General features: G+C 40.8%; 1 protein-coding gene across 8 annotated transcripts in view; it reads right to left on the bottom strand.

Moving 5' to 3' along the window:
* The window catches only part of baz2ba (bromodomain adjacent to zinc finger domain, 2Ba), a 369,151-nt gene that overhangs the window by 308,892 nt on the left and 47,406 nt on the right, over positions 1-12,853 (bottom strand). For all 8 annotated transcript variants that reach the window (XM_060827214.1, XM_060827207.1, XM_060827211.1 and 5 more), the window contains exon 2: positions 2,887-2,993. The gene's annotated coding sequence lies outside the window, so the exon portion shown is untranslated. The remainder of the gene's footprint in view (positions 1-2,886; positions 2,994-12,853) is intronic.

Here is a 12,853-nt window from a genome sequence, read left to right as displayed (position 1 = left end):
AACATCAATCCCTTGGCGAAGGCCTCCAAGCCCTCAGTTTCTTCCTCTCCCGCTGACACAATCAGTACCCTTCCACTGACACACTGACTTGATCGGCAGAACTGGTGCTCACCTTCAAACTTCTCCTTTGAATCCTCCCACTTCCTTCAGACCTAAGAGGTAGCCACAGGCATCCACATGGGCCCCAGCTACACCTGCCTCCTCGTCACATATATGGAACAGTCCATCTTCTGCAGTTACACTGGCACCATTCCCCACCTTATCCTCTGCTACATTGATGACTGTATCATCACCACCTCATGCTCCTACAAGGAGGGTGAACAGTTCATTAACTTCATGAACACCTTCCACCTCATGTTCACGTGGGTTATCTTCCTCCCCTTCCTGGACCTCTCCATCTTCACCGACTGAACTTCAAACTCACCAACTCCCACAACTACCTGGACAACACCTCCTCCCACTCCATCCCCTATAAAAATGCTATCCCTTACACTCAATTGCTCCACCTCCTCCATATTTGCTCCCAAGAGGACCAAATCCATTCCAGGACACCCAGATGGCCTCCTATTTCAAGGACCACAATTTCCCTCCTATGTGGCCAACAGTGCCATTCAGTGCATCTCCTCCACTCCCTGCACCTCTGCCCTTGAACTCCACCCCTTCAACTTCAATAAGGATAGAACCCACCCGATCCTCACCTTCCATCCGACTAGTCTCTGGAGACAACGCATTATCCTCCACTATTTCCGCCACCTACAATCAAACCCCACCAGAGATATATTTCCCTGCTCACCCCATCAGCATTCCGCAGAGACCATTCCCTCCGTGACTCCCTTGTTAAGTCCACACCCTGCACCAAACCACCTTCCAATCCCAACACTTTCCCTGACCCCCACAAGAGGTATAAAATCTGTACCCACACTTTCCCCTTCACCTCCATCCAAGGCCTCGACTGTGACCATTGCTCTCAATGTGGCTTCCTCTACATTGGGGAAACAGAACACCAACTCGCAGAACTTTTCACAGAACATCTCTTGGACATGCACCAAACAACCCCACTAAAGCCACCGTCTATGTTCAGAAGTTGAAGTGCACACCTTCCACAAGAGGTACTGCAGAAAATGACCAAGGTTCCTTAGACAGCACCTTTCAAACCAATGACTACTTCCACCTGGAAGGACAAGGGCAGCAGATCCATGGGAGAACCGCCACATGCAATTTTTCCTCTAAGCCATTTACCATCCTGATTTGGAAGCATATCACTCCTCCTTCGGTATTGCGAGGTCAAAAACGTGAAATTCCGATAATTCTCACACCAACATCACCAGTATTAAGGCACTGGTTGTGATCAGTTTTGATGGACTAGTCATACATATGTCTGACGCAAAGAGATTCATAAAAAGCTGTCTACTACAACCTTCATCATAGCAAGGCAGAGGAAATGCCTCAAGGATATCATATCCACTTCTATCACTTCATCTGGCAGTTCATTCCATACACGCACCACCCTGTGTGAAAAGGTTGCCCTTCAGGTCCCTGTTAAATCTCTCCCCTCCCACTTAAACCTATGCCCTGAAGTTTTAGATCCCCCCTACCCCCACCAACCTTAGGGAAAACATCTTGACTAATCACCATATCTATACTCTCATGATTTAATAAATCTCTAGAAGGTCATCCCTCAAGCTCCAGTGAAAAACATCCCAGCACATTCAGGCTCTCCTTATAACTCAAACCCTCCACTCCCAACATCCAGGTAAATATTTTCTGAACCTTTTCCAGTTCAATAACATCCGTTCTATAGCAGGGTGACAAGAACTGTGCACAGTAGGAAGGATGTTATTAAATTGAAAAGGGTGTAAAAAAGATTTCCAAGGATGTTACCAGGACTGGAGGATTTGAGTATAAGGAGAACTCTACAGCAAGTAATTCACCTCCCCATTTCCAAAGCCTGACCTGCACCTACAAGGGACAAATCATGAGTGCGAAGAAACACTCTCCACTTAGCTGGATGAGTACAGTTCCACCAACAATTAAGAATCTCTATACATAAAAACTGGAGAAAATCAGCAGGTGTGGCAGAATCTGTGGAGTCAGAAACACAGTTAACACTTTGAGTCTGGCACGATTGTTCTTCAGAACATGTACCACCAGACCAGAGTTTCCCCAGCATTGTGTGTGTTTCAGGTTCCTCGCATCCACAATATGTTGACTTTAAAGGTTTATAAGAAGGAGGACAAAGCAAACAGCAAGGTTGACACCCCATCCACCACTTTCCAGTAATGACAGTGTGTATCATCCACATCATATGCAAAATACAGAATATTAATTTTATAGGCTTCCTTTCACAGTACTTTCCCATCCTACATCATCTAACACTAAGAACAAGGGTAGCAGACACATGGCAACACCACAATCTGCATGTTCTCATCCAATCCATGCACCATGCTTGGAATTATATACAGGTCGTTCTGCTGTAATGTGATAGTTGTGTTCGTCTGCAACCTTGCGTTATTCAAAATCACGCTATGGAAAACCCCTGTGAAAATCACACTGTAAAAGATGACTAATAGAAAATCACTACACCCGTTCAGTAGAAAACTCACATTATCCAAACAAAGTCCACAATTCATCAATCTCTTTATAGCCAATTTGCACTGACAAAATGCGCATTATAGCCGAATGACCTGTAGTTATTCCTTCACTGTCGGTGTGTGAAAAACTGGAACTTCCTTACTAAAGACACTTTGAATGTACCTGTATCAGATGGACTACTACTAGACAGCTGCATATCACTTTCATTTCAAGAATAATCAGTGACATGCATCAAATGCTGGCCATGCAAGCAATACTCCCATCTCATGAAAGAATAAAAAAACTGAAACTCACCACTTTTGAAGAAGATAAGTTCTCAGTGTAGCTCAATGCTCGTCATATCAATCGCAATTGAATTGTCAGCTCTCATCTGGCCAGTCACCTTACAGGAGCAGTTGCACCTAGAAGAAATCCAAAAATTAATAAATACAAAATCAACATTATCTAATTCTCAGATAAAGTACTCCAAGTTGCTTCACTGCTTTAAATCACAAATTACATTGTCTTCAAAAGACCATAAATCTATCATAAATGAACTTATGACCAAATCAGAAGTGAACACAGCCCAGTCCGTGTCAATACAATGTCCTATGTTTACACAGAGGACAATTATTTTGTGCACCACTACCACTGTGACAAGTAGGATAGATTAAGAACAGATTTAGAACTCAAAATTGGCATTCATGAGGGGCTGTGTATAATCAACAAGTGCAAAATTGTATTCTACCACAATGTGTAATCTCACAACCTTGCACATCTTCATTCTACTTTTGTCATTAAGCAAAGGGATCACATGCTGATACAATGAGAAGTGCAGGAAAGTACACCAGGACTCAACACTTAAAAATGAGAGGGCTTTGAGCCAGAAGGCTTGGATTCATAGAATCCCTACAGTGTGGAAACAAGCCCTTCATCCCAACAAGTCCACACCGACCCTCCAAAGAGTAATCCACACATTTCCCGACCTTATATTTACCCCTGACTAAAATTTCCACCTAAAAATGGGATGTCAAGTGAAGGTAGTAGAAAGTGAAGATGGCAGATGCTGAACATCAGAGCCAAGAACGTATTGCTGGGAAAGCAGAGCAGGTCAGGCAGCATCCAAGGAACAAAAGAATCGACATTTCAGGCATAAACCCTTCATCAGGAAGTGATTCATCTGTCAAGTGAAGTTTAATTCTATAGACAAAATGAAGTAGTTGTACAAAGAGCAGATAACTTGAGGTTTGTCATGTCTGCCACATCCTTGTGAATGATATTGGCTGATTAAGCAATCAACGACAACTGGAAGTTCCATGAACACTTTCTTCTCTGGTTCCTAGCATCATGGACCCAATCCAGGGGTCAAAACTGGGGTTTACTGTTGATCAGAAACTAAGAGCCAATCAAGAGCTAGGAGTCAACAAACTCACCTCCCAACTCCCAAAAATCTGCGATTCATCTATGGAGGCACAAGTCAGCTCTACTTGCCAGGATGAATAAAGCTCCGACAATGCTTACGAAGTTCAGCACCATCCACAAAAAAAAAAGCAGGTCACATGATTGGCATCTTATCCACATAATTCCAATTTCAAGTCCTCCAACAGTGACGCAGCAGCAGCGATATTCTCCCTCTACAGGACACATTGTGACACCTCACCACTGCTCCTCTTGACAGCACCTCACAAACTTCAACGTCTTGAGGAGGACAAGGACAACGTACATTAATTATACCACCAGCAAGTCCAGACTTGAAGCTATACTGCCATTCCTTCAAGGTCACCAAAAAAAAATCACAGAACTCCCAACAATACTGTAGAGTGTATGTTCAGCACATAACTGCAGTGGTTCAAAGCAATAGCTCATCAACTGTTTCTCTAAGACAGTGAAGGATGTGCAAAAAATACTGACCTAGTCAGCAGTAACTCATAAATACATTAGAAAAAAACTTTCATCTCACCTGATTCACTTCATATGATATCAAGGAACAACTGAGCAAAGTAGACCGAACAAAAGCATGGGCCTGACAACATCTGGGTTCCAGCGCTGAAGGCTTGTACCTAACTCTTTCAATACTCTGGCATTTGCCCAAAGTGGAAAATTGACCAAGTATGTCTGACCAGAAAAGGAAGACAAATTCAATCAGATCAATTACCACCAAATCAATCTCAATCATTAGGATAGAGATAGAAGGAGTCAGCAACTATGCTGTCAAGCAGTATTTACTCAATGACCTCCTGTTCATGAATGCTCATTTGGGCTCTGTCAAGAGTTTTCAGTTTAAGACTTTAAAGAGAGTCTTGGTTCAGCGGTGAGGTTATTGCCTTTGATCCGTGGCAACATTTGGCCAAGTGTGGCATCAGGTTGCACCGATAAATAAATGAAGTCAGTGCATAATAGGGAGAAAACTCTGTACTAGCTGAGTCTATAGCTATAAAGGAAGACAATTACACTCATTGAGGGTCAAACAACTCCTCTCCAGAGCATCACTGCAGCAATTTCTCAGAGCAGTGTCCCAGGCCCAATCACTTTCAGCAGTTTCATACGCTATCTTTTCTGCATCATAAGGTCAGAGGTTAGGATGGCTCCTGACAACTGCAATGTTCAGATCACTTTCCATCACTTCAGAAAATGAAACCCATGTGCTCATTTGCAGCAAAAGTTGGACAACACTCAGGTTTGGCTTATTAATGTCTGGGAGAAAGTGAGCACTGCAAGTCTGGGAGATCAGAGTCGAAAAGTGTGGTGCTGAAAAAGCACAGCTGGTCAGGCAGCATCCAAGGAGCAGGAGAATTGATGTTTCGAACACAAGCTCTTCAAACAACATTCAAGCCTCACAAGTACCAGGCACTGACCATTTCCGATGAGAGGCAACTTAATTAATTTCTCTTGACATTCACTGGCATTAATATTGATTAATTCCTCACCAAAGTCTTGGGGCTACCGCTGATCAGAAACTTAATGGACCAGCACATAAATAATGTAGCTAGAAGAGCAGGTCAGAAGCTAGGGATTCGATAAATTACCTCCTAAAATTCCCAAATTCTCTTCACCAACACAGTACAAAAAGTAAGATGCGTGATGGAATACTTCCCCCATGTCTGGATCAATGTGGACCCAGCAATACCAATAATCTTGACACCATCCAAGCTAATGCTGTTTACCATTCTATTCACCCCTCCAATATTAGCACATCAGTATGTATCAGTATGTATCACCTACAAGATACCCTACAGTAACTCACCATGGCTGCTTCAACAGCACTTTCTAAATTCAACAACACTAGAACACTGGGAATAGGTGCATGGCAATGCATCCATTAACAAGTTTTGTTCAAGTCATGCAACATCCTTACTTGGAATAATGGATCATAACTCCTTCACTATAATGGAGTCAAACTCGTGGAACTTCTTGCCTTATACAGGTTACAGCAGATCAAAATAGCAGCTCATGGCCACCATCTCAAAAGCAACTCAAGATAAAAAGGAAGGGCGCTAAAAAAGGTTTCAGTTTTCACAGATGCAAGTCATCTCTTAGCATCGAGACAAATAACTCACCTAACTGCTTCCCAAAGCCAAAGCCAGTCTCCAATGTCACAAGACCCACATCAGAAGTACGATGGAATTCTTTCCACTTATCTGCATGTTTAAGTTCCAGTCCCAATCAAAAAGCTGGACACCATTCAGGACAACACATCCAGTTTCATCAGAATCCATCAAATTAACTTAAACATTCACTCCCCCCGCCACTGGCGCACAGTAACAGCAGAGTATACATTACCTAGATGCATCAAGTTGACAAGCCTCCCTCTAAAGCACCTTCCAAAACCACATTCTGTATCATCTGGGCAGCAAGCACACGAGAACACCTCTCAGTTTCACTTGAAGCTATACTCTATTTTGATTTGCAAACATTTTATCAAGTCAAAAACTCTCAGTAGCAGCAGTAGGTGGTACCATCTACAGAATACTCTGCAGCAACTCACTGGGAATCTTGACAATACCATCCAAGTCCATAACTTCCATCATCTGAAGTACAAGAGCAACAGGCGCATGGGTACAACAGAACCTGCAAGATCTTCTCTCCAAGCTACATAGCATCCTGGCTTGGAACTATATCACTATTTCCACCTTCCTCCATTGTCACAGTTTCAAATCCTTAAACTCATTTCCCAGCTGCACGGTGGGGATATTTTCTAAACAACCTATTCAGAGATGTTATCACACATCTCTAGAGCCAGTAGGACTTGAACCCACGCTTCCTAGTTCAAATGTAGTGACTCTACCACTATGCCAATAAGAACCCTCAGCTGTACTATAGGTATACCTGTACCAGATGTTCAAAAACCTGTTCAAGAAGCTCACCATTAGCTTAAGAGCAATCAGGGATAAGTATTAAATGCTGTATTTCTAATACAACACACAAAGAAACGTTAAATGATGGCAGCAACATCCGCATCCTATGAACAAATAAGGTCAAAAGTTACACAACACCAGGTTATAGTCCAAAAGGTTTATTTGAAATCACAAGCTTTTGGAGCACTGCTCCTTTGTCAGGTCATCCCCTGATGCAGAAGCCGCGTTCAGAAAACATTTCAAATAAACCTGTTGGACTATAACCTGGTGTCGTGTGACTTTTGACCCTGTCCACCCTAGTCGAACACTAGCATCTCCACATCATGAACAAATAAAGAAGATCTTTCACCATCTCTGCAAAGCATACATAGCTTATGCAAATCAATAGGAAAATCTTAATGCTTCCAAGGATCATCTTCCACTTCTGCTTTAACTATATTTGGAATGAAATCTCCAGTTACTGCCAATTCTGAAATTCTGCAAGAAATACAGTTGGAATCACTGATACTATAATTTACATTAATGGTTTGGATAAAGAATGACTGATTGATTTTCAAAATTTGCAAGTGAGACCACTTTAGAGGGAACAGGTATCATTGAGGAAGAATTTAACAATATATGACATTACAAAACTTGCAGTTTAGTGGCAAATTAAACTGCTGAATGTGACGCACTTTGGCAGAAAAAAACATCACTAGCACATTAGAAGATCAGAAGCTGACAGTATTGTACAGCATCACAAACAGTAGCAATACGTGTTTATGAAGCTTAAATATGTTAACAAAATACTGCTGTTTATTCCTATGGGTATGGAATTTCATAAATGGTAATGTTATATTAAACTAACATTGGATCCTGATTAGGTAACTCTCAAGAAACTTGTGCACAGTTCTGGTCTCCAACTATAAATAGGACACACTGGAGAACATGTGCAAAAGATTTCTTAGGATGGTACCAGAAGTAAGGGACTGTCTTTCAGGGAAGATGCAAAGTATTTATTCAATTGCTCTACTATTTCCTCATTCCTCATTGTAAGTTCACTGCCTCATTTTCTAAAGGACTATGTTCACTTTGGCTTCTGCCATTCACTACTTTCCTACATGTCTGTCATTGCTCCTCAATCTTCTTTGCTGCGAAAAGCTTTAATCCACTCCAGCCAACTCTGCCTTTGATCCTTTGTAATTGCCCTTATTTACGATTAGCACAGCCATTTGCAATCCAAGTTCCTCCCTTTCTAACTGAATGCTGAAGTCTGCCATGTTACCATCACTGTTTACTTGTGATCTTTTTCTGTTACATCATTTATCAATCATTCCTCATTTTACATCACACACACCAGCCTGATCCCTGATTTGATCCACAATGTATTTTATCGGAAACTGTCCCAAATGTATTATGAATTCTTCTTCATGGCTACCTCAGCTAATTTGACTATTACAATCTACAAGAAGATTGAAGTTACTCTGGATTGATGTACTCTATTTATTCTCAGTTCCACCAAATAGCTACTGTTAGGGGCCTATAGCGGCTCCCATCGTTTGCTTCTTGCCCATTTTATTTAACTCCACTCATATGGATTTTTCCAATCCACAATTAACTCCTTCTATTGTACTTATTCCATCCTCCAGTATCCTTTAACAGACAACCCCAGTGAGATACTCCTATCTTCACTCTCTAATTTCATTCTAACTGATGAGATTGCAAGCATTTCCTTTTGGTGACTTTCTGGTCATTTGAAAGATGTGATTTTCTCTATCTCTTCCTTTATTCATTGAACTCTCAGAAAAGTTTAGGCTTTTTTCAAACCTGGCTCAAGTGAGAATGTAACTTGAAAAAAGTTCTGCGATTTACATCAGAAAGAACCGAAGCCAACGCAGTCATTCTAAAAGATGAGGGATTTAACAAACAACCGAGATCTTTTTCAATATAGAATTTCAGTTACATTACATTGTAAACTTTTGCTGTAAATTCTATGTCTTACGATCTTGTACTCCACAACCACCTGATGAAGGAGCAGCGCTCCAAAAGCCAGTGTTTCCAAATAAACCTGTTGGACTATAACCTGGTGCTGTGAGATTTTTAACTTTAAAAACATGCTTCAATTTCTCAGAATTGAAAACCGATTTACCTCTATTTTATAATTCTAGCTCCCAAACAGTAATACTATATTATAATTGGTCAATGTCAGCTTATAAATACTAAATTCATCCTGGAGAACTGAATGTGGACATGAAACCATAGTTTAAACGAACGCAATGAAATCAAAACACAGCACTTCCTGTCTTTGAAAACCTCCTTGGTTTCTTAAATTTTTAAGGTCAAGTTTTATTCTGTGAACTTTTTAAGAGACCAAAAAAAAGCTGTTGGAAAACATGCTGAAATGTAAAGGTAGTGAAATGAAATACAATTTCAGGAGATGCTGCACTTTGCCATTGAGGTCCTCCTGTATCACTTGTCTAAGGCACGAAATACATCTTCCAATTGAAGTTAGCAATTCATATGTCCTCTCTCCAGTTAAGTACACTGCTTACAATACTAGGGACAAATTACTGCAGATGGAAAGACTGTTTAGGCCTTTTAGATGATGAGCAAGGAGGAGGTGAAAAGGGCAGGAGTTGCACTTTCTGCAGTTTCATGGGAAGGTGCCTTGGAAATTGGGGGTGGTATTGGTAGTTGTGGAATGGACTACGGTGTTCCAGAAGGAATGATCCTTGCAAAATGCAGATGGGGGGAGTGAGGGGAAGATGTGTGTGGTGGTGGCGGCTTTCTGCTGGAGTTGTCTGAAATGGCATCTTTGGAAAGTAAGGACAAGGGGAACCCAATCACGCTGAGCAGAAGAGGGGGGTGGGCGGAAGCACAGGTAATAGGTCAGATGCAGTTGAGTCAGAGTGGTATAGATGTACAGCACGGAAATAGACCCTTTGGTCCAACTCGTACATGCCGATCAGACATCCTAACCGCATCCAGTTCCATTTGCCAGCACTTGACCCATTTCCCTCTAACCCATCCAGATACCCTTTAACTAATGTAATTGTACTAGCCTCCACCACTTCATCTGGCAGCTCATTCCATACATCCACCACCCTCTGCATGAAAAGGTTGCCCCTTAGGTCTCTTTTGTATCTTTCCTCTCTCACCCTAAACCTATGCCCTCTACTTCTAGACTCCTCCACCCCAGGGAAAAGACTTTGTCTATTTATCCAATCCATGCCCCTCATGATTTTATAAATCTCTAACAAGGTCACCCCTTAGCCTCCGAGACTCCATATAACACAGTCCGAGCCGATTTAGCCTCTCCCTATAGCTCAAATCCTCTAACCCTGGCAACATCCTTGTAAATCTTTTCTGAACCCTTTCAAGTTTCACAACATCTTTCCGATAGGAAGGATACCAGTATTGCACACAATATTCCAAAAGTGGCCTAACAAAGGCCTGTACAGCCACAATATGACCTCCCAACTCCTATACTCAATGCTCTGACCGATAAAGAAAAGCATACCAAACACCTTCTTCATGATCCAGTCCACCTGCAATTATACTTTCAAGAAGCTATGAACCTGCACTCCAAGGTCTCTTTGTTCAGCAACACTCCCTAGGACCTGACCATTAAGTGTTTAAGTCCTGCTCTAATTTGCCTTTACAAAATGCAGCACCTCACATTTACCTAAATTAAACTCCATATTCCACTCCTCAGCCCATGAGCCCATCTGATCAATATCCCGTTGCACTCTTGAGGTAATTTTCTCCATTACACCATTCAATTTTGGTGTCATCTGCAACTTACTAACTATATCTCCTATGTTCACATCCAAAATAATTTATAAAAATCACAAAATGCAGTTGAGGTTCCTGTCAACTTCTGTGGGTGGAAACCATAGTCATGGCTGAAGCAAGCCACTTCAGCAGCGCTGTTTAGAAAGATGCCATTATCCAAACAGATGCGACATAGACGAAGGAACTGGGAGAATGGGATGGAGTCCATGCAGGGCATGACGTGTGAAGAGCTGTAGACAATGGCTTTGTAGTGGCTTTCCACTCTGCAACCTAGTTTCAAATAATGCCAGAATGAAAATCATCTTTGGTCACACATCAATTCCAGGGACTGGTAAACAAAAACCTAAGCAGACAATCCAGTATTGCACAAAAAGTACTATTTTTCAGATGAGACATTAAATCATTTCTCTGTTCCCTTGAGTTGAAGTTAAAGATCCCATAGTACGACTTCAAAGATGTGCAGGACAGGTTATTCCTGGAGTCCTGGTCCTTCAAACAATATCAGTAATGTAACCTTGTCAGTACCACAGTGCTACTCCTGGAAGCAAACTGCTATCAAAGTGACTGCGACATTTCTGACATTACAATAGTGACTCCACTTCAAAAGTACGCTGTCAGCTTTAAAGAAGCTATAAAAGGGACAAAGTCGAAGAAGCCTTATTTTGCTCAAGTGCTATATACTATAAAACTTAGTAACTCGTAATGGTGACAGTGGATATTTCAAATGGGAAGCATTGTATTCTCTATTATTAACATCCTCACCTCAATAGGTACAAACACTTGACTGAATTTTAAACAAATATTTGCTAACTGTTCAAGCACCAAGTTATTCACCAGACTTTTTAATTAAGAACTGTTGCTGTTTTATTACACTTATAAACTTAGGATTTTTCTTTGGCAGTCATTCAGAAAAACTTAACAAAAGCACAAAGTTTATTCAGTACTTGAACCAGAGTGTTTCCGGGTTCATTGTTTGCTGGGGATAACTGAAACATTCTAAGGGCACAAACAATTGCATCAGTTTTCACGTCACAGACTAGAAATTCTATAGCAAGTAATTATTTACCTTTTCTGATATTAAGATCATGCACATGTAGGCAAGAAATTCATCAGAAATGCATGTTTACTGCACTATTTTATAATAACACTCAATTTCATAATTCTCATCTAAAATTCAAAATGTTTTCACTTTTTTGTCCCACATGAAATATGAACAACAATGTTTGTTTAAAACCAAGTAGCACAATACTGAAAACATATCTAATCAATTCTTGTATTTCAAATATGAACAGTAAATCTAATATTCAGGTCAGCCTACAACCATTTTTCCAGGAACAGAAACAATCAGTTTAAGATTGATATATGTTTAACTGCTTAGAACGAAAATTTATGCAACAACACCCAGGGATTGGCTCATTGGTTCAAAGTGCTACTTTACCACTTGCTGTAGCGCCAAATGGCAAAATATCTAACTTGAGACAGTCCTTCTTTCAGATGTTCAAAGTGCAATCTTCAACAAACTACGCAGATTTAAAAATAGTATCTTGTTTCCACCCTTTGTACCTGATAGAATTAAACATTTATTCAGCTTTAATCATTTTCCATTACCCAGGAAATACAATTGCCAAGAAATGTACACTGACTTCTGCTCATTTGCTCTTTTACTTATCTTGAGTTGCTCATCTAAAAATGACCGCTTTCCTTGATTAGTCTCCTACAAGCAAGAAACAAACAACATATGAGCACAGAATGAGCAGAAGACAATTTCATCCCTCAAGCCCCTTTGGCTGTTCAATAAGAACATGGCTTAATGGTTTGTGTTTCAAATTCCACATTCTCATTTTCCCTCAACAATCAATTCCCCTGCCTAACAAGACTCTATTGACAGCTGGTTTAAAAATATTCAAAGAAACAACTGTTACATCTTCACATGCAGAGAGTTCTAATGTTGCACAATTCACAAAAAAAAATTATCATCTCAGGCCTGAAAGGGCAAACCCTAGTTTTAAAACAGAACTTCTCAACTCTGGATTCACCCACAATTAAAATATTTTCCACATCCAACATGTCAAGACATTGTGTAGTGTGGTGTTTACACAAACATGCATGCTCCCTACTGTCAGTACTGGCAAGCATGACAAATTACCTTTTTG

The sequence above is a fragment of the Hemiscyllium ocellatum genome, chromosome 7, assembly GCF_020745735.1.
Source record: "Hemiscyllium ocellatum isolate sHemOce1 chromosome 7, sHemOce1.pat.X.cur, whole genome shotgun sequence".
In the NCBI taxonomy this organism is placed as follows: domain Eukaryota; kingdom Metazoa; phylum Chordata; class Chondrichthyes; order Orectolobiformes; family Hemiscylliidae; genus Hemiscyllium; species Hemiscyllium ocellatum.
This window is presented reverse-complemented; position numbering and strand designations above follow the sequence as displayed.